Raw genomic sequence first — 27,156 nt, forward strand, 5'->3', positions numbered from 1 at the left:
TGCACCAATTTGTAAGTCGCTCTGGATAAGAGCGTCTGCTAAATGACTTAAATGTAAAATGTAAATGTACACAGGGTTGAATGCACTGTCTATCAAACTGCAGGCAGGTAATGGAAAAACACTTTTAGGGTGGTTTTAACCACTTCCGGTTGATCCAGGAAGCTTAAAATCAACACAGGTAGACCTCATACTGGCCTGATGGACTGTTATCAAAGACAGGTTCATACGGCATTCATAACCCATATAGACTTTAGGTTGAATTTAGGGGTGCAGGCAATGTATTCCTATGGGGAGAGAAGTCAATGGAAACTCTTTGAAGTAAACACCTTATTTTAACTATTAAGGGTTAATGCCACACGGTCAAGGTTAGGCTTGCACGGATCAGGAGGACCTTAGGAACGTACCTGAGGTCGAATTGTGCTTCTCACCCTAACGGTTCTCTCACTGTCACCCAAAAGCAAATGACGTTGTGGGGCAGGCTTCATTTTGGGCCTACTTTTCTAATGGTCGCTGCGCTCAGACCGAGCGAGCTACGGTCAAGCGGGATATCTCGTTGAACTCGGCACGGCCTAGAGATTATGTTTATGCCATTGCCTGCTCTCTGTGTCTTTGAGAACCGCACTTTTTCACTCCATCCTTGCTGTGTGTGCGTGTGAGAGCTTTTCTTTTACATCTGTTGGGAGAAATGACTGATTTACAGTTCATGAGGGTTACCTAGTCACACATATGAAGTTTTGAAAAGATCTGACCTTTTTAACCCTTGGAAACTGCCACTGTGACATCATTAAAGGCACTTCCTGTTGGCACAGGAAGCTATAAGTAAACCCATGTCTTGATTGACATAGAAACTTACAGAATCCTGAGTTTTAAGTCTTTAAGTTAAGAATTGACTGATCTACGATCTACACAGGGTTGAATGTAGTCATTTTCACCTTTGAAGGTTATGTACAGCAAAACACCTTTTGGGTCAATTTAACCACTTCCGGTTGCTTCAGGAAGCTTAGAATCGGCACAGGTAGACCTCATAGTGATCTGATGGACTGTCATAGAAGACAGGTTCATAAGGCATTCATAACCCACATAGGCCTCAGGTTGAATTTAGAGGTGCAGGCAATGTATTCCTATGGGGAGAGAAGTCAATGCAAACTGTTTGAAGTAAACACCTTCTTTTAACTGTTAAGGGTTAATGCCACACGGTCAAGGTTAGGCTTGCACGGATCGGGAGGACCTCAGGAACGTACCTGAGGTCGAATTGTGCTTCTCACCCTAACGGTTCTCTCACTGTCACCCAAAAGCAAATGACATTGAGGGCCAGCCTTCCTTTTGCGCCTTCTTTTTTTCAAGGTCGCTGCACTCAGAGCGAGCTACGGTCAAGCGGGGCGTCTCGTTGAACTCTGCACAGCCTGGAGACTATGGTGATGCCTGTCTCTTCAAACCCCAATACGTCCCTCCTTCCAAGTTGTGTGTCTGTGTGATTTAGTTTTCCTTTGAAATTTTATGGGAAAAATGACTGATTTACAGTTCATGGGGGTTGCCTAATCACACATATGAAGTTTTGGACAGATCTGACTTTTTTAACCCCTCGAAACAGCCCCTGAGACACCAATTAAGGCACTTCCGGTTGGCACAGGAAGCTATAAGTCAACACATATCCTCACTGGGCTATGCTTTTACAGAATCCTGAGTTTTAAGTCCTTACGTTAAGAATTGACTGATTTACACAGGGTTGAATGCACTGTCTATCAAACTGCAGGCAGGTAATGGAAAAACACTTTTAGGGTGATTTTAACCACTTCCGGTTGGATGCTATAAGTAAACCCATGTCTTGATTGACATAGAAACTTACAGAATCCTGAGTTTTAAGTCTTTAAGTTAAGAATTGACTGATCTACGATCTACACAGGGTTGAATGAAGTCATTTTCACCTTTGAAGGTTATGTACAGCAAAACACCTTTTGGATCAATTTAACCACTTCCGGTTGCTTCAGGAAGCTTAGAATCGGCACAGGTAGACCTCATAGTGATCTGATGGATTGTTATAGAAGACAGGTTCATAAGGCATTCATAACCCACATAGGCCTCAGGTTGAATTTAGAGGTGCAGGCAATGTATTCCTATGGGGAGAGAAGTCAATGCAAACTGTTTGAAGTAAACACCTTCTTTTAACTGTTAAGGGTTAATGCCACATGGTCAAGGTTAGGCTTGCACGGATCGGGAGGACCTCAGGAACGTACCTGAGGTCGAATTGTGCTTCTCACCCTAACGGTTCTCTCACTGTCACCCAAAAGCAAATGACGTTGTGGGGCAGGCTTCATTTTGGGCCTCATTTTCTAATGGTCGCTGCGCTTAGACCGAGCGAGCTACGGTCAAGCGGGATATCTCGTTGAACTCGGCATGGCCTAGAGATTATGTTTATGCCATTGCCTGCTCTCTGTGTCTTTGAGAACCGCACTTTTCACTCCATCCTTGCTGTGTGTGCGTGTGAGAGATTTTCTTTTACATCTGTTGGGAGAAATGACTGATTTACAGTTCATGAGGGTTACCTAGTCACACATATGAAGTTTTGAAAAGATCTGACCTTTTTAACCCTTGGAAACTGCCACTGTGACATCATTAAAGGCACTTCTTGTTGGCACAGGAAGCTATAAATAAACTCATATTATGATTGGGGTATGCCTTTACAGAATCCTGAGTTTTAAGTCTTTACGTTAAGAACTGAGTTATTTACGGAGGGTTTAGTGAGTGTGTGTTACTTCAGAAAATCATAGAAAATCACAGAAATCTCGCAGAGCTCCGCAGCACACTTTAAAAAGATTCGTAAGAACACCCTGCAACTGGATCTGTAACCGTTGAAAAAAAAAACACCTATCCGTGAACATCACCAAGGTGTCGTTGTATGATTTCTCTTAAATGACGATAGATAAATGGCTGGTTCTTTTTTATTGACACCGGAGGCTCCTTGACTTTGACGTGAAGTGGAAAACTAATTTCTCTATTTTCATTTTGGACCTTTAATCCCAGATAAATGGCTATAACTCAAAAACCGTTGAGGCCTAGACGCCATCTTGTTCGGGGCCAACTGCCCATTATGCCGCCCCTACGCTCACCGAGTTTCGGCTTCTAAATATTTTCAGTTTTCGAGATAAGGCCCCGTCGTGAATCGTGATGTTTTGTCCAATAGCAATATGATTGCTTATGCCCTCTTGTGGGAATTTCCGGGACAGCGGAAAAATGACCTAAATCTTATTATTTTTGTCAAACGGAAACCGAATGTCCGACAAAGTTAATTTGATGACTTCCTGGTAGGTCCGGCCCTGCCGCTCGGCCCGACGCCGTCCGCAAATTTTACAAACGATTTCGGACGTCTAGTAAGGGACCGTACATTTGCAATATGGACTTTCTCACTAACCATACAGGTACTGCCGAAATCTTCCCTTAAGGTATGCTAATATGGACATGTTTGCAATTTCCTGAAATAAGGAAATCTTGTTGCTTTGAAAAGCTAAGACATTGTTATTCATCTTTAATAATCTAATATTGCAAGGCCTGATAATTATTGTGTCTGATTCTGCATCGCAAGATTGAGGGAAAAGGTCTCTTCTTACTTGTTAAATATCACTAGCTTTCCTCATTCGGACAGGTTCACAACTTTGATGTCTACTGTTGCATAGCAAAGTCTGTATGATGTCAAATAGGGTCGTTTAATTTCATTAGCTCAGCTAATTGGTACATGTTGCAATTTCCCTAAATAAGGCATTGGTCTTGTTGCTTTGAAAAGCTTGGACATTGTTGTTCAACTTTCAACTTTGTAATCTAAGACTGCAAGGCCTGAGAATTATTGTGTCTGATTCTGCATCGCAAGATTGAAGGACATAGTCTTTTCGTACTTGTAAAATATCACTAGCTTTCCTCATTCGGATAGGTTCACAATTTTGATGTCTGTTGTTGCTCAGCAAAGTCTGTTTGATGTCATGTCGGAGAATATGGAGTAGAAGGTGTTGCCTCGTGGATAAGCGTCTTACTTGAAACAGAAAATTGAGGTTTTGAAGCATTTTCGTGGTCGTTTAATGTCATTAAATCAGCTAATATGGACATGTTTGCAATTTCCCGAAATAAGTGATTGGTCTTGTTGCTTTGAAAAGCTTGAACATTGTTGTTCAACTTTCAAAATCGAAGACTGCAAGGCCTGAGAATTATTGTGTCTGAATCTGCATCGCAAGATTGAAGGAAAGAGTATCTTTCTACTTGTTAAAAATCATTAGCTTTCCTCATTCGGACAGGTTCACAATTTGATGTCTATTGTTGCATAGCAAAGTCTCTATGATGTCAAATAGCGATGTATCACATAGACTGCGTGGCCTAATGGATAAGGCGTCTGATTTCGAATCAGAAGATTGAGGTTCAAGTCCCTTCGTGGTCGTTTAATTTCATTAGCTCAGCTAATTTGAACATGTTTGCAATTCCCGAAATAAGGCATTGTTAGTTGCTTGGACATTGTTATTCATCTTTAATAATCTAATATTGCAAGGCCTGAGAAATATTGTGTCTGATTCGGCATCGCAAGATTGAGGGAAAAGGTCTCTTCTTACTTGTTAAATATCACTAGCCTTCCTCATTCGGACAGGTTCACAACTTTGATGTCTACTGTTGCATAGCAAAGTCTCTATGATGTCAAATAGGGATGTAATCACATAACTGCGTGGCCTAATGGATAAGGCGTCTGCTTTGAAAATTCAGAACATTGATTAACTTTAATAATCTAACACTGAAAGGCCTGTTTAATTTCATAAGCTCAGCAAATTGAAAATGTTGCTTTGTTAAATAAAATTCCTCATTGTTGGTTGAAACTTTGATGTCTTGGACATTTTTGTTCAACTTTAATAATCTAAGACTGAATTTTTGTTCAACTTTAATAATCTAAGACTGAAAGCCCTGAGAATTATTGTGTCTGAATCTGCATCGCAAGATTGAAGGAAAGAGTATCTTTGTACTTGTTAAAAATCACTAGCTTTCCTCATTCGGACAGGTTCACAATTTGATGTCTATTGTTGCATAGCAAAGTCTCTATAATGTCAAACAGGGATGTATAAGACCAATGTCTTATTTCGGGAAATTGCAATTATGTTCAAATTAGCTGAGATAATGAAATTAAACTACCACGAAGGGACTCGAACCCTCAATCTTCTAATTCGAAGTCAGACACCTTATCCATTAGGCAACGCAGTCTATGTAATACTTCCCTAATTGACATCATAGAGACTTTGCTATGCAACAATAGACATCAAAATTGTGAACCTATCCGAATGAGGAAAGCAAGTGATATTTTACAAGTACGAAAAGACTATGTCCCTCAATCTCGCGAAGCCGAATCAGACACAATATTTCTCAGGCCTTTCAGTCTTAGATTATTAAAGTTGAACAAAAATGTCCAAGCTTTTCAAAGAAACAAGACCAATGCCTTATTTGGGGAAATTGCAAACATGTTCAAATTAGCTGAGCGTATGAAATTAAACGACCAGGAAGGGACTCGAACCCTCAATCTTCTGATTCGAAGTCAGACGCCTTATCCATTAGGCCACACAGTCTATGTGATACAGCCCTATTTGACATCATAGAGACTTTGCTATGCAACAATAGACATCAAATCGTGAACCTGTCCGAATGAGGAAAGCTAGGGATTTATAACAAGTACCAAGATACTCTTTCCTTCAATCTTGCGATGCAGATTCAGACACAATAATTCTCAAGCCTTGCAGTCTTAGATTATTAAAGTTGAACAACAATGTCCAAGCTTTTCAAAGCAACAAGACCAATGCCTTATTTAGGGAAATTGCAAACATGTACGAATTAGCTGAGCTAATGAAATTAAACGACCCTATTTGACATCATACAGACTTTGCAATGCAACAGTAGACATCAAAGTTGTGAACCTGTCCGAATGAGGAAAGCTAGTGATATTTAACAAGTAAGAAGAGACCTTTTCCCTCAATCTTGCGGTGCAGAATCAGACACAATAATTCTCAGGCCTTGCAATATTAGATTATTAAAGATGAATAACAATGTCTTAGCTTTTCAAAGCAACAAGATTTCCCTTATTTCGGGAAATTGCAAACATGTCCATATTTGCTGATTTAATGACATTAAACGACCACGAAAATGCTTCAAAACCTCACTTTTCTGCTTTGAAGTAAGACGCCTTATCCACGAGGCAACACCTTCTACTCCATATTCTCCGATATGACATCAAACAGACGTTGCTTAGCAACAACAGACATCAAAATTGTGAACCTATCCGAATGAGGAAAGCTAGTGATATTTTACAAGTACGAAAAGACTACGTCCCTCAATCTTGCGATGCCGAATCAGACACAATATTTCTCAGGCCTTTCAGTCTTAGATTATTAAAGTTGAACAAAAATGTCCAAGCAACAAGACCAATGACTTATTTCGGGAAATTGCAAACATGTTCAAATTAGCTGAGCTTATGAAATTAAATGACCACGAAGGGACTTGAACCCTCAATCTTCTGATTCAAAGTCAGACGCCTTATCCATTAGGCCACGCAGTCTATTTGATACATCCCTATTTGGCATCATAGAGACTTTGCTATGCAACAATAGACATCAAATTGTGAACCTGTCCGAATGAGGAAAGCTAGTGATATTTAACAAGTACAAAAATACTATGTCCCTCAATCTTGCGATGCCGAATCAGACACAATATTTCTCAGGCCTTTCAGTCTTAGATTATTAAAGTTGAACAACAATGTCCAAGCTTTTCAAAGCAACAAGACCAATGCCCTATTGAGGGAAATTGCAAACATGTTGAAATTTGTTGAGCTAACGAAATTAAACTACCACGTAGGAACTCGAATACTCAATCTTCTGATTCGAAGTCAGACGCCTTATCCATTAGGCCACACAGTCTATGTAATACATCCCTATTTGACATCATAGAGACTTTGCTATGCAACAATAGACATCAAATTGTGAACCTGTCCGAATGAGGAAAGCTAGTGATATTTAACAAGTAAGAAGAGACCTTTTCCCTCAATCTTGCGGTGCAGAATCAGACACAATAATTCTCAGGCCTTGCAATATTAGATTATTAAAGATGAATAACAATGTCTTAGCTTTTCAAAGCAACAAGATTTCCCTTATTTCGGGAAATTGCAAACATGTCCATATTTGCTGATTTAATGACATTAAACGACCACGAAAATGCTTCAAAACCTCACTTTTCTGCTTTGAAGTAAGACGCCTTATCCACGAGGCAACACCTTCTACTCCATATTCTCCGATATGACATCAAACAGACGTTGCTTAGCAACAACAGACATCAAAATTGTGAACCTATCCGAATGAGGAAAGCTAGTGATATTTTACAAGTACGAAAAGACTACGTCCCTCAATCTTGCGATGCCGAATCAGACACAATATTTCTCAGGCCTTTCAGTCTTAGATTATTAAAGTTGAACAAAAATGTCTAAGCAACAAGACCAATGACTTATTTCGGGAAATTGCAAACATGTTCAAATTAGCTGAGCTTATGAAATTAAACAACCACGAAGGGACTCGAACCCTCAATCTTCCGATTCGAAGTCAGACGCCTTATCCATTAGGCCACGCAGTCTATTTGATACATCCCTATTTGGCATCATAGAGACTTTGCTATGCAACAATAGACATCAAATTGTGAACCTGTCCGAATGAGGAAAGCTGTGATATTTAACAAGTACAAAAATACTATGTCCCTCAATCTTGCCATGCCGAATCAGACACAATATTTGTCAGGCCTTTCAGTCTTAGATTATTAAAGTTGAACAAAAATGTCCAAGCTTTTCAAAGCTACAAGACCAATGCCTTATTTCGGGAAATTGCAAAAATGTTCAAATTAGCTGAGCTTATGAAATTAAACGACCACGAAGGGACTCGAACCCTCAATCTTCTGATTCAAAGTCAGACGCCTTATCCATTAGGCCACGCAGTCTATTTGATACATCCCTATTTGACATCATAGAGACTTTGCTATGCTACAATAGACATCAAATTGTGAACCTGTCCGAATGAGGAAGCTAGTGATATTTAACAAGTAAGAAGAGACCTTTTCCCTCAATCTTGCGATGCAGAGTCAGACACAATAATTCTCAGGCCTTGCAAGATTAGATTATTAAAGATGAATAACAATGTCTTAGCTTTTCAAAGCAATAAGATTTCCCTTATTTCGGGAAATTGAAAACATGTCCATATTAGCTGATTTAATGACATTAAACGACCACGAAAATGCTTCAAAACCTAAATTTTCTGTTTCGAAGTAAGACGCCTTATCCACGAGGCAACACCTTCTACTCCATATTCTCTGATATGACATCAAACAGACGTTGCTTAGCAACAACAGACATCAAAATTGTGATCATATCCGAATGAGGAAAGCTAGTGATATTGTACAAGTACGAAAAGACTATGTCCCTCAATCCTGCGATGCCGAATCAGACACAATATTTCTCAGGCCTTTCAGTCTTAGATTATTAAAGTTGAACAAAAATGTCCAAGCAACAAGACCAATGCCTTATTTCGGGAAATTGCAAACATGTTCAAATTAGCTGAGCTTATGAAATTAAACGACCACGAAGGGACTCGAACCCTCAATCTTCTGATTCGAAGTCAGACGCCTTATCCATTAGGCCACGCAGTCTATTTGATACATCCCTATTTGGCATCATAGAGACTTTGCTATGCAACAATAGACATCAAATTGTGAACCTGTCCGAATGAGGAAAGCTAGTGATATTTAACAAGTACAAAAATACTATGTCCCTCAATCTTGCCATGCCGAATCAGACACAATATTTGTCAGGCCTTTCAGTCTTAGATTATTAAAGTTGAACAAAAATGTCCAAGCTTTTCAAAGCTACAAGACCAATGCCTTATTTCGGGAAATTGCAAAAATGTTCAAATTAGCTGAGCTTATGAAATTAAACGACCACGAAGGGACTCGAACCCTCAATCTTCTGATTCGAAGTCAGACGCCTTATCCATTAGGCCACGCAGTCTATGTGATACATCCCTATTTGACATCATAGAGACTTTGCTATGCTACAATAGACATCAAATTGTGAACCTGTCCGAATGAGGAAAGCTAGTGATATTTAACAAGTAAGAAGAGACCTTTTCCCTCAATCTTGCGATGCAGAGTCAGACACAATAATTCTCAGGCCTTGCAAGATTAGATTATTAAAGATGAATAACAATGTCTTAGCTTTTCAAAGCAATAAGATTTCCCTTATTTCGGGAAATTGAAAACATGTCCATATTAGCTGATTTAATGACATTAAACGACCACGAAAATGCTTCAAAACCTAAATTTTCTGTTTCGAAGTAAGACGCCTTATCCACGAGGCAACACCTTCTACTCCATATTCTCTGATATGACATCAAACAGACGTTGCTTAGCAACAACAGACATCAAAATTGTGATCATATCCGAATGAGGAAAGCTAGTGATATTGTACAAGTACGAAAAGACTATGTCCCTCAATCCTGCGATGCCGAATCAGACACAATATTTCTCAGGCCTTTCAGTCTTAGATTATTAAAGTTGAACAACAATGTCCAAGCTTTTCAAAGCAACAAGACCAATGCCCTATTGAGGGAAATTGCAAACATGTTGAAATTTGTTGAGCTAAGGAAATTAAACTACCACGTAGGAACTTGAATACTCAATCTTCTGATTCGAAGTCAGACGCCTTATCAATTAGGCCACACAGTCTATGTAATACTTCCCTATTTGACATCATAGAGACTTTGCTATGCAACAATAGACATTAAATCGTGAACCTGTCCGAATGAGGAAAGCTAGGGATTTTTAACAAGTACCAAGATACTCTTTCCTTCAATCTTGCGATGCAGATTCAGACACAATAATTCTCAAGCCTTGCAGTCTTAGATTATTAAAGTTGAACAACAATGTCCAAGCTTTTCAAAGCAACAAGACCAATGCCTTATTTAGGGAAATTGCAAACATGTTCAAATTAGCTGAGCTAATGAAATTAAACGACCCTATTTGACATCATACAGACTTTGCAATGCAACAGTAGACATCAAAGTTGTGAACCTGTCCGAATGAGGAAAGCTAGTGATATTTAACAAGTAAGAAGAGACCTTTTCCCTCAATCTTGCGGTGCAGAATCAGACACAATAATTCTCAGGCCTTGCAATATTAGATTATTAAAGATGAATAACAATGTCTTAGCTTTTCAAAGCAACAAGATTTCCCTTATTTCGGGAAATTGCAAACATGTCCATATTTGCTGATTTAATGACATTAAACGACCACGAAAATGCTTCAAAACCTCACTTTTCTGCTTTGAAGTAAGACACCTTATCCACGAGGCAACACCTTCTACTCCATATTCTCCGATATGACATCAAACAGACGTTGCTTAGCAACAACAGACATCAAAATTGTGATCATATCCGAATGAGGAAAGCTAGTGGTATTGTACAAGTACGAAAAGACTATGTCCCTCAATCCTGCGATGTCGAATCAGACACAATATTTCTCAGGCCTTTCAGTCTTAGATTATTAAAGTTGAACAAAAATGTCCAAGCAACAAGACCAATGCCTTATTTCGGGAAATTGCAAACATGTTCAAATTAGCTGAGCTTATGAAATTAAACGACAACGAAGGGACTCGAACCCTCAATCTTCTGATTCGAAGTCAGACGCCTTATCCATTAGGCCACGCATTCTATTTGATACATCCCTATTTGGCATCATAGAGACTTTGCTATGCAACAATAGACATCAAATTGTGAACCTGTCCGAATGAGGAAAGCTAGTGATTTTAACAAGTACAAAAATACTCTTTCCTTCAATCTTGCGATGCAGATTCAGACACAATATTTGTCACGCCTTTCAGTCTTAGATTATTAAAGTTGAACAACAATGTCCAAGCTTTTCAAAGCAACAAGACCAATGCCCTATTGAGGGAAATTGCAAACATGTTGAAATTTGTTGAGCTAACAAAATTAAACTACCACGTAGGAACTCGAATACTCAATCTTCTGATTCGAAGTCAGACGCCTTATCCATTAGGCCACACAGTCTATGTAATACTTCCCTATTTGACATCATAGAGACTTTGCTATGCAACAATAGACATTAAATCGTGAACCTGTCCGAATGAGGAAAGCTAGTGATATTTAACAAGTAAGAAGAGACCTTTTCCCTCAATCTTGCGATGCAGAGTCAGACACAATAATTCTCAGGCCTTGCAAGATTAGATTATTAAAGATGAATAACAATGTCTTAGCTTTTCAAAGCAATAAGATTTGCCTTATTTGAGGGAAATTGAAAACATGTCCATATTAGCTGATTTAATGACATTAAACGACCACGAAAATGCTTCAAAACCTAAATTTTCTGTTTCGAAGTAAGACGCCTTATCCACGAGGCAACACCTTCTACTCCATATTCTCTGATATGACATCAAACAGACGTTGCTTAGCAACAACAGACATCAAAATTGTGAACCTATCCGAATGAGGAAAGCTAGTGATATTTTACAAGTATGTAAAGACTATGTCCCTCAATCTTGCGATGCAGAATCAGACACAATATTTCTCAGGCCTTTCAGTCTTAGATTATTAAAGTTGAACAAAAATGTCCAAGCAACAAGACCAATGCCTTATTTCGGGAAATTGCAAACATGTTCAAATTAGCTGAGCTTATGAAATTAAACGACAACAAAGGGACTCGAACCCTCAATCTTCTGATTCGAAGTCAGACGCCTTATCCATTAGGCCACGCATTCTATTTGATACATCCCTATTTGACATCATAGAGACTTTGCTATGCAACAATAGACATCAAATTGTGAACCTGTCCGAATGAGGAAAGCTAGTGATTTTTAACAAGTACAAAAATACTATTTCCTTCAATCTTGCCATGCAGATTCAGACACAATATTTCTCAGGCCTTTCAGTCTTAGATTATTAAAGTTGAACAAAAATGTCCAAGCTTTTCAAAGCTACAAGACCAATGCCTTATTTTGGGAAATTGCAAAAATGTTCAAATTAGCTGAGCTTATGAAATTAAACGACCACGAAGGGACTCGAACCCTCAATCTTCTGATTCGAAGTCAGACGCCTTATCCATTAGGCCACGCAGTCTATGTGATACATCACTATTTGACATCATAGAGACTTTGCTATGCTACAATAGACATCAAGTTGTGAACCTGTCCGAATGAGGAAAGCTAGTGATATTTAACAAGTAAGAAGAGACCTTTTTCCTCAATCTTGCGATGCAGAGTCAGACACAATAATTCTCAGGCCTTCAGCAATATTAGATTATTAAAGATGAATAACAATGTCTTAGCTTTTCAAAGCAAGACCAATGCCTTATTTCGGGAAATTGCAAACATGTCCATATTAGCTGATTTAATGACATTAAACGACCACGAAAATGCTTCAAAACCTAAATTTTCTGTTTGAAGTAAGACGCCTTATCCACGAGGCAACACCTTCTACTCCATATTCTCTGATATGACATCAAACAGACGTTGCTTAGCAACAACAGACATCAAAATTGTGATCATATCCGAATGAGGAAAGCTAGTGATATTTACAAGTACAAAAGACTATGTCCTCAATCTGCGATGCAGAATCAGACACAATATTTCTCAGGCCTTTCAGTCTTAGATTATTAAAGTTGAACAAAAATGTCCAAGCAACAAGACCAATGCCTTATTTCGGGAAATTGCAAACATGTTCAAATTAGCTGAGCTTAATGAAATTAAACGACCACGAAGGGACTCGAACCCTCAATCTTCTGATTCGAAGTCAGACGCCTTATCCATTAGGCCACGCAGTCTATTTGATACATCCCTATTTGACATCATAGAGACTTTGCTATGCAACAATAGACATCAAATTGTGAACCTGTCCGAATGAGGAAAGCTAGTGATTTTAACAAGTACAAAAATACTATGTCCCTCAATCTTGCGATGCAGATTCAGACACAATATTTCTCAGGCCTTTCAGTCTTAGATTATTAAAGTTGAACAAAAATGTCCAAGCTTTTCAAAGCAACAAGACCAATGCCTTATTTTGGGAAATTGCAAAAATGTTCAAATTAGCTGAGCTAATGAAATTAAACGACCACGAAGGGACTCGAACCCTCAATCTTCTGATTCGAAGTCAGACGCCTTATCCATTAGGCCACGCAGTCTATGTGATACATCCCTATTTGACATCATAGAGACTTTGCTATGCAACAATAGACATCAAATTGTGAACCTGTCCGAATGAGGAAAGCTAGTGATATTTAACAAGTAAGAAGAGACCTTTTCCCTCAATCTTGCGATGCAGAATCAGACACAATAATTCTCAGGCCTTGCAATATTAGATTATTAAAGATGAATAACAATGTCTTAGCTTTTCAAAGCAACAAGATTGCCTTATTTCGGGAAATTGCAAACATGTCCATATTAGCTGATTTAATGACATTAAACGACCACGAAAATGCTTCAAAACCTAAATTTTCTGTTTCAAGTAAGACGCCTTATCCACGAGGCAACACCTTCTACTCCATATTCTCTGATATGACATCAAACAGACGTTGCTTAGCAACAACAGACATCAAAATTGTGAACATATCCGAATGAGGAAAGCTAGTGATATTTTACAAGTACGAAAAGACTATGTCCTCAATCTTGCGATGCGAATCAGACACAATATTTCTCAGGCCTTTCAGTCTTAGATTATTAAAGTTGAACAAAAATGTCCAAGCAACAAGACCAATGCCTTATTTCGGGAAATTGCAAACATGTTCAAATTAGCTGAGCTAATGAAATTAAACGACCACGAAGGGACTCGAACCCTCAATCTTCTGATTCGAAGTCAGACGCCTTATCCATTAGGCCACGCAGTCTATTTGATACATCCCTATTTGACATCATAGAGACTTTGCTATGCAACAATAGACATCAAATTGTGAACCTGTCCGAATGAGGAAAGCTAGTGATTTTTAACAAGTACAAAAATACTATTTCCTTCAATCTTGCCATGCAGAATCAGACACAATATTTCTCAGGCCTTTCAGTCTTAGATTATTAAAGTTGAACAAAAATGTCCAAGCTTTTCAAAGTAACAAGACCAACGCCTTATTTCGGGAAATTGCAAAAATGTTCAAATTTGCTGAGATAATGAAATTAAACAACCACGAAGTGACTCAAACCCTCAATCTTCTGATTCGAAGTCAGACGCCTTATCCATTAGGCCACGCAGTCTATGTGATACATCACTATTTGACATCATAGAGACTTTGCTATGCTACAATAGACATCAAGTTGTGAACCTGTCCGAATGAGGAAAGCTAGTGATATTTAACAAGTAAGAAGAGACCTTTTCCCTCAATCTTGCGATGCAGAGTCAGACACAATAATTCTCAGGCCTTGCAATATTAGATTATTAAAGATGAATAACAATGTCTTAGCTTTTCAAAGCAATAAGATTTCCCTTATTTCGGGAAATTGCAAACATGTCCATATTAGCTGATTTAATGACATTACACGACCACGAAAATGCTTCAAAACCTAAATTTTCTGTTTCGAAGTAAGACGCCTTATCCACGAGGCAACACCTTCTACTCCATATTCTCTGATATGACATCAAACAGACGTTGCTTAGCAACAACAGACATCAAAATTGTGATCATATCCGAATGAGGAAAGCTAGTGATATTGTACAAGTACGAAAAGACTATGTCGCTCAATCCTGCGATGCCGAATCAGACACAATATTTCTCAGGCCTTTCAGTCTTAGATTATTAAAGTTGAACAAAAATGTCCAAGCAACAAGACCAATGCCTTATTTCGGGAAATTGCAAACATGTTCAAATTAGCTGAGCTTATGAAATTAAACGACCACGAAGGGACTCGAACCCTCAATCTTCTGATTCGAAGTCAGACGCCTTATCCATTAGGCCACGCAGTCTATTTGATACATCCCTATTTGACATCATAGAGACTTTGCTATGCAACAATAGACATCAAATTGTGAACCTGTCCGAATGAGGAAAGCTAGTGATATTTAACAAGTACAAAATACTATGTCCTTCAATCTTGCGATGCAGATCAGACACAATATTTGTCAGGCCTTTCAGTCTTAGATTATTAAAGTTGAACAAAAATGTCCAAGCTTTTCAAAGCAACAAGACCAATGCCTTATTTCGGGAAATTGCAAAATGTTCAAATTAGCTGAGCTAATGAAATTAAACGACCACGAAGGGACTCGAACCCTCAATCTTCTGATTCGAAGTCAGACGCCTTATCCATTAGGCCACACAGTCTATGTGATACATCCCTATTTGACATCATAGAGACTTTGCTATGCAACAATAGACATCAAATTGTGAACCTGTCCGAATGAGGAAAGCTAGTGATATTTAACAAGTAAGAAGAGACCTTTTCCCTCAATCTTGCGATGCAGAATCAGACACAATAATTCTCAGGCCTTGCAAGATTAGATTATTAAAGATGAATAACAATGTCTTAGCTTTTCAAAGCAACAAGATTTCCCTTATTTCGGGAAATTGCAAACATGTCCATATTAGCTGATTTAATGACATTAAACGACCACGAAAATGCTTCAAAACCTAAATTTTCTGTTTCGAAGTAAGACGCCTTATCCACGAGGCAACACCTTCTACTCCATATTCTCTGATATGACATCAAACAGACGTTGCTTAGCAACAACAGACATCAAAATTGTGATCATATCCGAATGAGGAAAGCTAGTGATATTGTACAAGTACGAAAAGACTATGTCCCTCAATCCTGCGATGCCGAATCAGACACAATATTTCTCAGGCCTTTCAGTCTTAGATTATTAAAGTTGAACAAAAATGTCCAAGCAACAAGACCAATGCCTTATTTCGGGAAATTGCAAACATGTTCAAATTAGCTGAGCTTATGAAATTAAACGACCACGAAGGGACTCGAACCCTCAATCTTCTGATTCGAAGTCAGACGCCTTATCCATTAGGCCACGCAGTCTATTTGATACATCCCTATTTGACATCATAGAGACTTTGCTATGCAACAATAGACATCAAATTGTGAACCTGTCCGAATGAGGAAAGCTAGTGATATTTAACAAGTACAAAAATACTATGTCCCTCAATCTTGCGATGCAGAATCAGACACAATATTTCTCAGGCCTTTCAGTCTTAGATTATTAAAGTTGAACAAAAATGTCCAAGCTTTTCAAAGCTACAAGACCAATGCCTTATTTTGGGAAATTGCAAAAATGTTCAAATTAGCTGAGCTTATGAAATTAAACGACCACGAAGGGACTCGAACCCTCAATCTTCTGATTCGAAGTCAGACGCCTTATCCATTAGGCCACGCAGTCTATGTGATACATCACTATTTGACATCATAGAGACTTTGCTATGCAACAATAGACATCAAATTGTGAACCTGTCCGAATGAGGAAAGCTAGTGATATTTAACAAGTAAGAAGAGACCTTTTCCCTCAATCTTGCGATGCAGAGTCAGACACAATAATTCTCAGGCCTTGCAATATTAGATTATTAAAGATGAATAACAATGTCTTAGCTTTTCAAAGCAACAAGATTTCCCTTATTTCGGGAAATTGCAAACATGTCCATATTAGCTGATTTAATGACATTAAACGACCACGAAAATGCTTCAAAACCTAAATTTTCTGTTTCGAAGTAAGACGCCTTATCCACGAGGCAACACCTTCTACTCCATATTCTCTGATATGACATCAAACAGACGTTGCTTAGCAACAACAGACATCAAAATTGTGAACATATCCGAATGAGGAAAGCTAGTGATATTTACAAGTACGAAAAGACTATGTCCCTCAATCTTGCGATGCCGAATCAGACACAATATTTCTCAGGCCTTTCAGTCTTAGATTATTAAAGTTGAACAAAAATGTCCAAGCAACAAGACCAATGCCTTATTTCGGGAAATTGCAAACATGTTCAAATTAGCTGAGCTTATGAAATTAAACGAACACGAAGGGACTCGAACCCTCAATCTTCTGATTCGAAGTCAGACGCCTTATCCATTAGGCCACGCAGTCTATTTGATACATCCCTATTTGGCATCATAGAGACTTTGCTATGCAACAATAGACATCAAATTGTGAACCTGTCCGAATGAGGAAAGCTAGTGATTTTTAACAAGTACGAAAATACTATTTCCCTCAATCTTGCGATGCAGAATCAGACACAATATTTCTCAGGCCTTTCAGTCTTAGATTATTAAAGTTGAACAAAAATGTCCAAGCTTTTCAAAGCAACAAGACCAATGCCTTATTTCAGGAAATTGCAAAAATGTTCAAATTAGCTGAGCTTATGAAATTAAACGACCACGAAGGGACTCGAACCCTCAATCTTCTGATTCGAAGTCAGACGCCTTATCCATTAGGCCACACAGTCTATGTGATACATCCCTATTTGACATCATAGAGACTTTGCTATGCAACAATAGACATCAAATTGTGAACCTGTCCGAATGAGGAAAGCTAGTGATATTTAACAAGTACAAAGAGACCTTTTCCCTCAATCTTGCGATGCAGAATCAGACACAATAATTCTCAGGCCTTGCAAGATTAGATTATTAAAGATGAATAACAATGTCCAAGCTTTTCAAAGCAACAAGATTGCCTTATTTCGGGAAATTGCAAACATGTCCATATTAGCTGATTTAATGACATTAAACGACCACGAAAATGCTTCAAAACCTAAATTTTCTGTTTCAAGTAAGACGCCTTATCCACGAGGCAACACCTTCTACTCCATATTCTCTGATATGACATCAAACAGACGTTGCTTAGCAACAAAGACATCAAAATTGTGAACCTATCCGAATGAGGAAGGAAAGCTAGTGATATTTACAAGTACGAAAAGACTATGTCCTCAATCTTGCGATGCTGAATCAGACACAATATTTCTCAGGCCTTTCAGTCTTAGATTATTAAAGTTGAACAAAAATGTCCAAGCAACAAGACCAATGCCTTATTTCAGGAAATTGCAAACATGTTCAAATTAGCTGAGCTTATGAAATTAAACGACCACGAAGGGACTCGAACCCTCAATCTTCTGATTTGAAGTCAGACGCCTTATCCATTAGGCCACGCAGTCTATGTGATACATCCCTATTTGACATCATAGAGACTTTGCTATGCAACAATAGACATCAAATTGTGAACCTGTCCGAATGAGGAAAGCGAGTGATTTTTAACAAGTACAAAGATACTATTTCCTTCAATCTTGCGATGCAGATTCAGACACAATATTTCTCAGGCCTTTCAGTCTTAGATTATTAAAGTTGAACAAAAATGTCCAAGCTTTTCAAAGCAACAAGACCAATGCCTTATTTTGGGAAATTGCAAAAATGTTCAAATTAGCTGAGCTTAATGAAATTAAACAACCACGAAGGGACTCAAACCCTCAATCTTCTGATTTGAAGTCAGACGCCTTATCCATTAGGCCACGCAGTCTATGTGATACATCCCTATTTGACATCATAGAGACTTTGCTATGCAACAATAGACATCAAATTGTGAACCTGTCCGAATGAGGAAAGCTAGTGATATTTAACAAGTAAGAAGAGACCTTTTCCCTCAATCTTGCGATGCAGATTCAGACACAATAATTCTCAGGCCTTGCAGTATTAGATTATTAAAGATGAATAACAATGTCTTAGCTTTTCAAAGCAACAAGATTGCCTTATTTCGGGAAATTGCAAACATGTCCATATTAGCTGATTTAATGACATTAACACGACCACGAAAATGCTTCAAAACCTAAATTTTCTGTTTGAAGTAAGACGCCTTATCCACGAGGCAACACCTTCTACTCCATATTCTCTGATATGACATCAAACAGACGTTGCTTAGCAACAACAGACATCAAAATTGTGAACATATCCGAATGAGGAAAGCTAGTGATATTTTACAAGTACGAAAAGACTATGTCCCTCAATCTTGCGATGCCGAATCAGACACAATATTTCTCAGGCCTTTCAGTCTTAGATTATTAAAGTTGAACAAAAATGTCCAAGCAACAAGACCAATGCCTTATTTCAGGAAATTGCAAACATGTTCAAATTAGCTGAGCTAATGAAATTAAACAACACGAAGGGACTCGAACCCTCAATCTTCTGATTCGAAGTCAGACGCCTTATCCATTAGGCCACGCAGTCTATTTGATACATCCCTATTTGACATCATAGAGACTTTGCTATGCAACAATAGACATCAAATTGTGAACCTTTCCGAATAAGGAAAGCTAGGGATTTTAAGTACAAAGATACTCTTTCCTTCAATCTTGCGATGCAGATTCAGACACAATATTTCTCAGGCCTTTCAGTCTTAGATTATTAAAGTTGAACAAAAATGTCCAAGCTTTTCAAAGCAACAAGACCAATGCCTTATTTCAGGAAATTGCAAACATGTTCAAATTAGCTGAGCTTATGAAATTAAACGACCACGAAGGGACTCAAACCCTCAATCTTCTGATTCAAAGTCAGACGCCTTATCCATTAGACCACACAGTCTATGTGATACATCCCTATTTGACATCATAGAGACTTTGCTATGCAACAATAGACATCAAATTGTGAACCTGTCCGAATGAGGAAAGCTAGTGATTTTTAACAAGTAAAAGATACCTTTTCCTTCAATCTTGCGATGCAGAATCAGACACAATAATTCTCAGGCCTTGCAGTATTAGATTATTAAAGATGAATAACAATGTCTTAGCTTTTCAAAGCAACAAGATTTCCCTTATTTAGGGAAATTGCAAACATGTCCATATTAGCTGATTTAATGACATTAAACGACCACGAAAATGCTTCAAAACCTAAATTTTCTGTTTCAAAGTAAGACGCCTTATCCACGAGGCAACACCTTCTACTCCATATTCTCTGATATGACATCAAACAGACGTTGCTTAGCAACAACAGACATCAAAATTGTGAACCTATCCGAATGAGGAAAGCTAGTGATATTTTACAAGTACGAAAAGACTATGTCCCTCAATCTTGCGATGCTGAATCAGACACAATATTTCTCAGGCCTTTCAGTCTTAGATTATTAAAGTTGAACAAAAATGTCCAAGCAACAAGACCAATGCCTTATTTCAGGAAATTGCAAACATGTTCAAATTAGCTGAGCTAATGAAATTAAACGACCACGAAGGGACTCGAACCCTCAATCTTCTGATTTGAAGTCAGACGCCTTATCCATTAGGCCACGCAGTCTATGTGATACATCCCTATTTGACATCATAGAGACTTTGCTATGCAACAATAGACATCAAATTGTGAACCTGTCCGAATGAGGAAAGCTAGTGATTTTTAACAAGTACAAAGATACTCTTTCCTTCAATCTTGCGATGCAGATTCAGACACAATATTTCTCAGGCCTTTCAGTCTTAGATTATTAAAGTTGAACAACAATGTCCAAGCTTTTCAAAGCAACAAGACCAATGCCCTATTGAGGGAAATTGCAAACATGTTCAAATTTGCTGAGCTAATGAAATTAAACAACCACGAAGGACTCAAATCCTCAATCTTCTGATTTGAAGTCAGACGCCTTATCCATTAGGCCACGCAGTCTATGTGATACATCCCTATTTGACATCATAGAGACTTTGCTATGCAACAATAGACATCAAATTGTGAACCTGTCCGAATGAGGAAAGCTAGGTGATTTTTAACAAGTACAAAGATACTCTTTCCTTCAATCTTGCGATGCAGATTCAGACACAATAATTCTCAGGCCTTGCAGTCTTAGATTATTAAAGTTGAACAACAATGTCCAAGCTTTTCAAAGCAACAAGACCAATGCCTTATTTAGGGAAATTGCAAACATGTTCAAATTAGCTGAGCTAATGAAATTAAACGACCCTATTTGACATCATACAGACTTTGCTATGCAACAGTAGACATCAAAGTTGTGAACCTGTCCGAATGAGGAAAGCTAGTGATATTTAACAAGTAAGAAGAGACCTTTTCCCTCAATCTTGCGATGCAGAATCAGACACAATAATTCTCAGGCCTTGCAATATTAGATTATTAAAGATGAATAACAATGTCTTAGCTTTTCAAAGCAATAAGATTTCCCTTATTTCGGGAAATTGCAAACATGTCCATATTAGCTGATTTAATGACATTAAACGACCACGAAAATGCTTCAAAACCTAAATTTTCTGTTTCGAAGTAAGACGCCTTATCCACGAGGCAACACCTTCTACTCCATATTCTCTGATATGACATCAAACAGACGTTGCTTAGCAACAACAGACATCAAAATTGTGAACCTATCCGAATGAGGAAAGCTAGTGATATTTTACAAGTACGAAAAGACTATGTCCCTCAATCTTGCGATGCCGAATCAGACACAATATTTCTCAGGCCTTTCAGTCTTAGATTATTAAAGTTGAACAAAAATGTCCAAGCAACAAGACCAATGCCTTATTTCGGGAAATTGCAAACATGTTCAAATTAGCTGAGCTAATGAAATTAAACGAACACGAAGGGACTCGAACCCTCAATCTTCTGATTTGAAGTCAGACGCCTTATCCATTAGGCCACGCAGTCTATTTGATACATCCCTATTTGACATCATAGAGACTTTGCTATGCAACAATAGACATCAAATTGTGAACCTGTCCGAATGAGGAAAGCTAGTGATTTTTAACAAGTACAAAAATACTATTCCTTCAATCTTGCGATGCAGAATCAGACACAATATTTCTCAGGCCTTTCAGTCTTAGATTATTAAAGTTGAACAAAAATGTCCAAGCTTTTCAAAGCAACAAGACCAATGCCTTATTTCAGGAAATTGCAAACATGTTCAAATTAGCTGAGCTAATGAAATTAAACGACCACGAAGGGACTCAAACCCTCAATCTTCTGATTTGAAGTCAGACGCCTTATCCATTAGGCCCACACAGTCTATGTGATACATCCCTATTTGACATCATAGAGACTTTGCTATGCAACAATAGACATCAAATTGTGAACCTGTCCGAATGAGGAAAGCTAGTGATATTTAACAAGTAAAAGAGACCTTTTTCCTCAATCTTGCGATGCAGATTCAGACACAATAATTCTCAGGCCTTGCAGTATTAGATTATTAAAGATGAATAACAATGTCTTAGCTTTTCAAAGCAACAAGATTGCCTTATTTAGGGAAATTGCAAACATGTCCATATTAGCTGATTTAATGACATTAAACGACCACGAAAATGCTTCAAAACCTAAATTTTCTGTTTCAAGTAAGACGCCTTATCCACGAGGCAACACCTTCTACTCCATATTCTCTGATATGACATCAAACAGACGTTGCTTAGCAACAACAGACATCAAAATTGTGAACCTATCCGAATGAGGAAAGCTAGTGATATTTTACAAGTACGAAAAGACTATGTCCCTCAATCTTGCGATGCTGAATCAGACACAATATTTCTCAGGCCTTTCAGTCTTAGATTATTAAAGTTGAACAAAAATGTCCAAGCAACAAGACCAATGCCTTATTTCAGGAAATTGCAAACATGTTCAAATTAGCTGAGCTTATGAAACTAAACGACCACGAAAAGACTCGAACCCTCAATCTTCTGATTCGAAGTCAGACGCCTTATCCATTAGGCCACACAGTCTATGTGATACATCCCTATTTGACATCATAGAGACTTTGCTATGCAACAATAGACATCAAATTGTGAACCTGTCCGAATGAGGAAAGCGAGTGATTTTTAACAAGTACAAAGATACTCTTTCCTTCAATCTTGCGATGCAGATTCAGACACAATATTTCTCAGGCCTTTCAGTCTTAGATTATTAAAGTTGAACAACAATGTCCAAGCTTTTCAAAAGCAACAAGACCAATGCCTTATTTGAGGAAATTGCAAACATGTTCAAATTTGTTGAGCTAACGAAATTAAACTACCACGTAGGGACTCAAATACTCAATCTTCTGATTCGAAGTCAGACGCCTTATCCATTAGGCCACGCAGTCTATGTGATACATCCCTATTTGACATCATAGAGACTTTGCTATGCAACAATAGACATCAAATTGTGAACCTGTCCGAATGAGGAAAGCTAGGGATTTTTAACAAGTACAAAGATACTCTTTCCTTCAATCTTGCGATGCAGATTCAGACACAATAATTCTCAGGCCTTGCAGTCTTAGATTATTAAAGTTGAACAACAATGACCAAGCTTTTCAAAGCAACAAGACCAATGCCTTATTTAGGGAAATTGCAAACATGTATTAATTAGCTGAGCTAATGAAATTAAACGACCCTATTTGACATCATACAGACTTTGCTTCACATCAAACTTTTGTACACATCAAAGTTGGAACCTGTCCGAATGAGGAAAGCTAGTGATATTTAACAAGTAAGAAGAGACCTTTTCCCTCAATCTTGCGATGCAGAATCAGACACAATAATTCTCAGGCCTTGCAATATTAGATTATTAAAGATGAATAACAATGTCTTAGCTTTTCAAAGCAATAAGATTTCCCTTATTTCGGGAAATTGCAAACATGTCCATATTAGCTGATTTAATGACATTACACGACCACGAAAATGCTTCAAAACCTAAATTTTCTGTTTCAAGTAAGACGCCTTATCCACGAGGCAACACCTTCTACTCCATATTCTCTGATATGACATCAAACAGACGTTGCTTAGCAACAACAGACATCAAAATTGTGAACCTATCCGAATGAGGAAAGCTAGTGATATTTTACAAGTACGAAAAGACTATGTCCCTCAATCTTGCGATGCTGAATCAGACACAATATTTCTCAGGCCTTTCAGTCTTAGATTATTAAAGTTGAACAAAAAAATGTCCAAGCAACAAGACCAATGCCTTATTTCAGGAAATTGCAAACATGTTCAAATTAGCTGAGCTAATGAAATTAAACGAACACGAAGGGACTCGAACCCTCAATCTTCTGATTGAAGTCAGACGCCTTATCCATTAGGCCACGCAGTCTATTTGATACATCCCTATTTGACATCATAGAGACTTTGCTATGCAACAATAGACATCAAATTGTGAACCTGTCCGAATGAGGAAAGCTAGTGATTTTTAACAAGTACAAAGATACTATTTCCTTCAATCTTGCGATGCAGATTCAGACACAATATTTCTCAGGCCTTTCAGTCTTAGATTATTAAAGTTGAACAAAAATGTCCAAGCTTTTCAAAGCAACAAGACCAATGCCTTATTTCGGGAAATTGCAAACATGTTCAAATTAGCTGAGCTAATGAAATTAAACGACCACAAAGGGACTCAAACCCTCAATCTTCTGATTTGAAGTCAGACGCCTTATCCATTAGGCCACACAGTCTATATGATACATCCCTATTTGACATCATAGAGACTTTGCTATGCAACAATAGACATCAAATTGTGAACCTGTCCGAATGAGGAAAGCTAGTGATATTTAACAAGTAGAAGATACTCTTTCCTTCAATCTTGCGATGCAGATTCAGACACAATAATTCTCAGGCCTTGCAGTCTTAGATTATTAAAGATGAATAACAATGTCCAAGCTTTTCAAAGCAACAAGACCAATGCCTTATTTAGGAAATTGCAAACATGTCCATATTAGCTGATTTAATGACATTAAACGACCACGAAAATGCTTCAAAACCTCAATTTTCTGTTTCGAAGTAAGACGCCTTATCCACGAGGCAACACCTTCTACTCCATATTCTCCGATATGACATCAAACAGACGTTGCTTAGCAACAACAGACATCAAAATTGTGAACCTATCCGAATGAGGAAAGCTAGTGATATTTTACAAGTACGAAAAGACTATGTCCCTCAATCTTGCGATGCTGAATCAGACACAATATTTCTCAGGCCTTTCAGTCTTAGATTATTAAAGTTGAACAAAAATGTCCAAGCAACAAGACCAATGCCTTATTTCAGGAAATTGCAAACATGTTCAAATTAGCTGAGCTTATGAAACTAAACGACCACGAAGGGACTCGAACCCTCAATCTTCTGATTTGAAGTCAGACGCCTTATCCATTAGGCCACGCAGTCTATGTGATACATCCCTATTTGACATCATAGAGACTTTGCTATGCAACAATAGACATCAAATTGTGAACCTGTCCGAATGAGGAAAGCTAGTGATTTTTAACAAGTACAAAGATACTCTTTCCTTCAATCTTGCGATGCAGATTCAGACACAATAATTCTCAGGCCTTGCAGTCTTAGATTATTAAAGTTGAACAACAATGTCCAAGCTTTTCAAAGCAACAAGACCAATGCCTTATTTAGGGAAATTGCAAACATGTCCATATTAGCTGATTTAATGACATTAAACGACCACGAAAATGCTTCAAAACCTAAATTTTCTGTTTCGTATTAAGACGCCTTATCCACGAGGCAACACCTTCTACTCCATATTCTCTGATATGACATCAAACAGACGTTGCTTAGCAACAACAGACATCAAAATTGTGAACCTATCCGAATGAGGAAAGCTAGTGATATTTTACAAGTACGAAAAGACTATGTCCCTCAATCTTGCGATGCCGAATCAGACACAATATTTCTCAGGCCTTTCAGTCTTAGATTATTAAAGTTGAACAAAAATGTCCAAAGCAACAAGACCAATGCCTTATTTAAGGAAATTGCAAACATGTTCAAATTAGCTAAGCTTATGAAATTAAACGACCACGAAGGGACTCAAACCCTCAATCTTCTGATTCGAAGTCAGACGCCTTATCCATTAGGCCACGCAGTCTATGTGATACATCCCTATTTGACATCATAGAGACTTTGCTATGCAACAATAGACATCAAATTGTGAACCTGTCCGAATGAGGAAAGCTAGTGATTTTTAACAAGTACAAAGATACTCTTTCCTTCAATCTTGCGATGCAGATTCAGACACAATATTTCTCAGGCCTTTCAGTCTTAGATTATTAAAGTTGAACAAAAATGTCCAAGCTTTTCAAAGCAACAAGACCAATGCCTTATTTTGGGAAATTGCAAACATGTTCAAATTAGCTGAGCTAATGAAATTAAACAACCACGAAGGGACTCAAACCCTCAATCTTCTGATTTGAAGTCAGACGCCTTATCCATTAGGCCACGCAGTCTATGTGATACATCCCTATTTGACATCATAGAGACTTTGCTATGCAACAATAGACATCAAATTGTGAACCTGTCCGAATGAGGAAAGCTAGTGATTTTTAACAAGTAAAAGAGACTCTTTTCCTTCAATCTTGCGATGCAGATTCAGACACAATAATTCTCAGGCCTTGCAGTCTTAGATTATTAAAGATGAATAACAATGTCAAGCTTTTCAAAGCAACAAGACCAATGCCTTATTTCGGGAAATTGCAAACATGTCCATATTAGCTGATTTAATGACATTAAACGACCACGAAAATGCTTCAAAACCTAAATTTTCTGTTTGAAGTAAGACGCCTTATCCACGAGGCAACACCTTCTACTCCATATTCTCTGATATGACATCAAACAGACGTTGCTTAGCAACAACAGACATCAAATTGTGAACCTATCCGAATGAGGAAAGCTAGTGATATTTTACAAGTACGAAAAGACTATGTCCCTCAATCTTGCGATGCTGAATCAGACACAATATTTCTCAGGCCTTTCAGTCTTAGATTATTAAAGTTGAACAAAAATGTCCAAGCAACAAGACCAATGCCTTATTTCAGGAAATTGCAAACATGTTCAAATTAGCTGAGCTAATGAAATTAAACAACCACGAAGGGACTCAAACCCTCAATCTTCTGATTTGAAGTCAGACGCCTTATCCATTAGGCCACGCAGTCTATTTGATACATCCCTATTTGACATCATAGAGACTTTGCTATGCAACAATAGACATCAAATTGTGAACCTGTCCGAATGAGGAAAGCGAGTGATTTTTAACAAGTACAAAGATACTATTTCCTTCAATCTTGCGATGCAGATTCAGACACAATATTTCTCAGGCCTTTCAGTCTTAGATTATTAAAGTTGAACAAAAATGTCCAAGCTTTTCAAAGCAACAAAACCAATGCCTTATTTCAGGAAATTGCAAACATGTTCAAA

The 27,156-nt window shown here is 38.0% G+C and overlaps 18 non-coding genes across 18 annotated transcripts; all 18 read right to left on the bottom strand.

The window, feature by feature from the left end:
- Positions 1-5,512: 5,512 nt before the first annotated feature.
- On the bottom strand, positions 5,513-5,585 carry trnar-ucg. The gene has a single exon. It is a non-coding gene; the product is annotated as a tRNA-Arg (tRNA).
- A 910-nt stretch (positions 5,586-6,495) lies between these two features.
- trnaq-uug lies at positions 6,496-6,568 on the bottom strand. Its single transcript has one exon. It is a non-coding gene; the product is annotated as a tRNA-Gln (tRNA).
- A 991-nt stretch (positions 6,569-7,559) lies between these two features.
- Positions 7,560-7,632, bottom strand: trnar-ucg. The gene has a single exon. It is a non-coding gene; the product is annotated as a tRNA-Arg (tRNA).
- A 284-nt stretch (positions 7,633-7,916) lies between these two features.
- On the bottom strand, positions 7,917-7,989 carry trnaq-uug. Its single transcript has one exon. It is a non-coding gene; the product is annotated as a tRNA-Gln (tRNA).
- A 632-nt stretch (positions 7,990-8,621) lies between these two features.
- trnar-ucg lies at positions 8,622-8,694 on the bottom strand. The gene has a single exon. It is a non-coding gene; the product is annotated as a tRNA-Arg (tRNA).
- Positions 8,695-8,979: 285 nt separating this feature from the next.
- Positions 8,980-9,052, bottom strand: trnar-ucg. The gene has a single exon. It is a non-coding gene; the product is annotated as a tRNA-Arg (tRNA).
- Positions 9,053-12,100: 3,048 nt separating this feature from the next.
- On the bottom strand, positions 12,101-12,173 carry trnar-ucg. Its single transcript has one exon. It is a non-coding gene; the product is annotated as a tRNA-Arg (tRNA).
- Positions 12,174-12,803: 630 nt separating this feature from the next.
- On the bottom strand, positions 12,804-12,876 carry trnar-ucg. Its single transcript has one exon. It is a non-coding gene; the product is annotated as a tRNA-Arg (tRNA).
- A 284-nt stretch (positions 12,877-13,160) lies between these two features.
- Positions 13,161-13,233, bottom strand: trnar-ucg. Its single transcript has one exon. It is a non-coding gene; the product is annotated as a tRNA-Arg (tRNA).
- A 629-nt stretch (positions 13,234-13,862) lies between these two features.
- On the bottom strand, positions 13,863-13,935 carry trnar-ucg. The gene has a single exon. It is a non-coding gene; the product is annotated as a tRNA-Arg (tRNA).
- A 991-nt stretch (positions 13,936-14,926) lies between these two features.
- trnar-ucg lies at positions 14,927-14,999 on the bottom strand. The gene has a single exon. It is a non-coding gene; the product is annotated as a tRNA-Arg (tRNA).
- Positions 15,000-15,281: 282 nt separating this feature from the next.
- Positions 15,282-15,354, bottom strand: trnar-ucg. Its single transcript has one exon. It is a non-coding gene; the product is annotated as a tRNA-Arg (tRNA).
- Positions 15,355-15,987: 633 nt separating this feature from the next.
- On the bottom strand, positions 15,988-16,060 carry trnar-ucg. Its single transcript has one exon. It is a non-coding gene; the product is annotated as a tRNA-Arg (tRNA).
- A 285-nt stretch (positions 16,061-16,345) lies between these two features.
- trnar-ucg lies at positions 16,346-16,418 on the bottom strand. The gene has a single exon. It is a non-coding gene; the product is annotated as a tRNA-Arg (tRNA).
- Positions 16,419-17,050: 632 nt separating this feature from the next.
- On the bottom strand, positions 17,051-17,123 carry trnar-ucg. The gene has a single exon. It is a non-coding gene; the product is annotated as a tRNA-Arg (tRNA).
- Positions 17,124-17,408: 285 nt separating this feature from the next.
- On the bottom strand, positions 17,409-17,481 carry trnar-ucg. The gene has a single exon. It is a non-coding gene; the product is annotated as a tRNA-Arg (tRNA).
- Positions 17,482-19,530: 2,049 nt separating this feature from the next.
- trnaq-uug lies at positions 19,531-19,603 on the bottom strand. The gene has a single exon. It is a non-coding gene; the product is annotated as a tRNA-Gln (tRNA).
- Positions 19,604-25,758: 6,155 nt separating this feature from the next.
- On the bottom strand, positions 25,759-25,831 carry trnar-ucg. Its single transcript has one exon. It is a non-coding gene; the product is annotated as a tRNA-Arg (tRNA).
- Positions 25,832-27,156: the final 1,325 nt, after the last annotated feature.

Source organism: Oncorhynchus gorbuscha, unplaced genomic scaffold (assembly GCF_021184085.1).
Source record: "Oncorhynchus gorbuscha isolate QuinsamMale2020 ecotype Even-year unplaced genomic scaffold, OgorEven_v1.0 Un_scaffold_579, whole genome shotgun sequence".
Classification (NCBI taxonomy): Eukaryota; Metazoa; Chordata; class Actinopteri; order Salmoniformes; family Salmonidae; genus Oncorhynchus; species Oncorhynchus gorbuscha.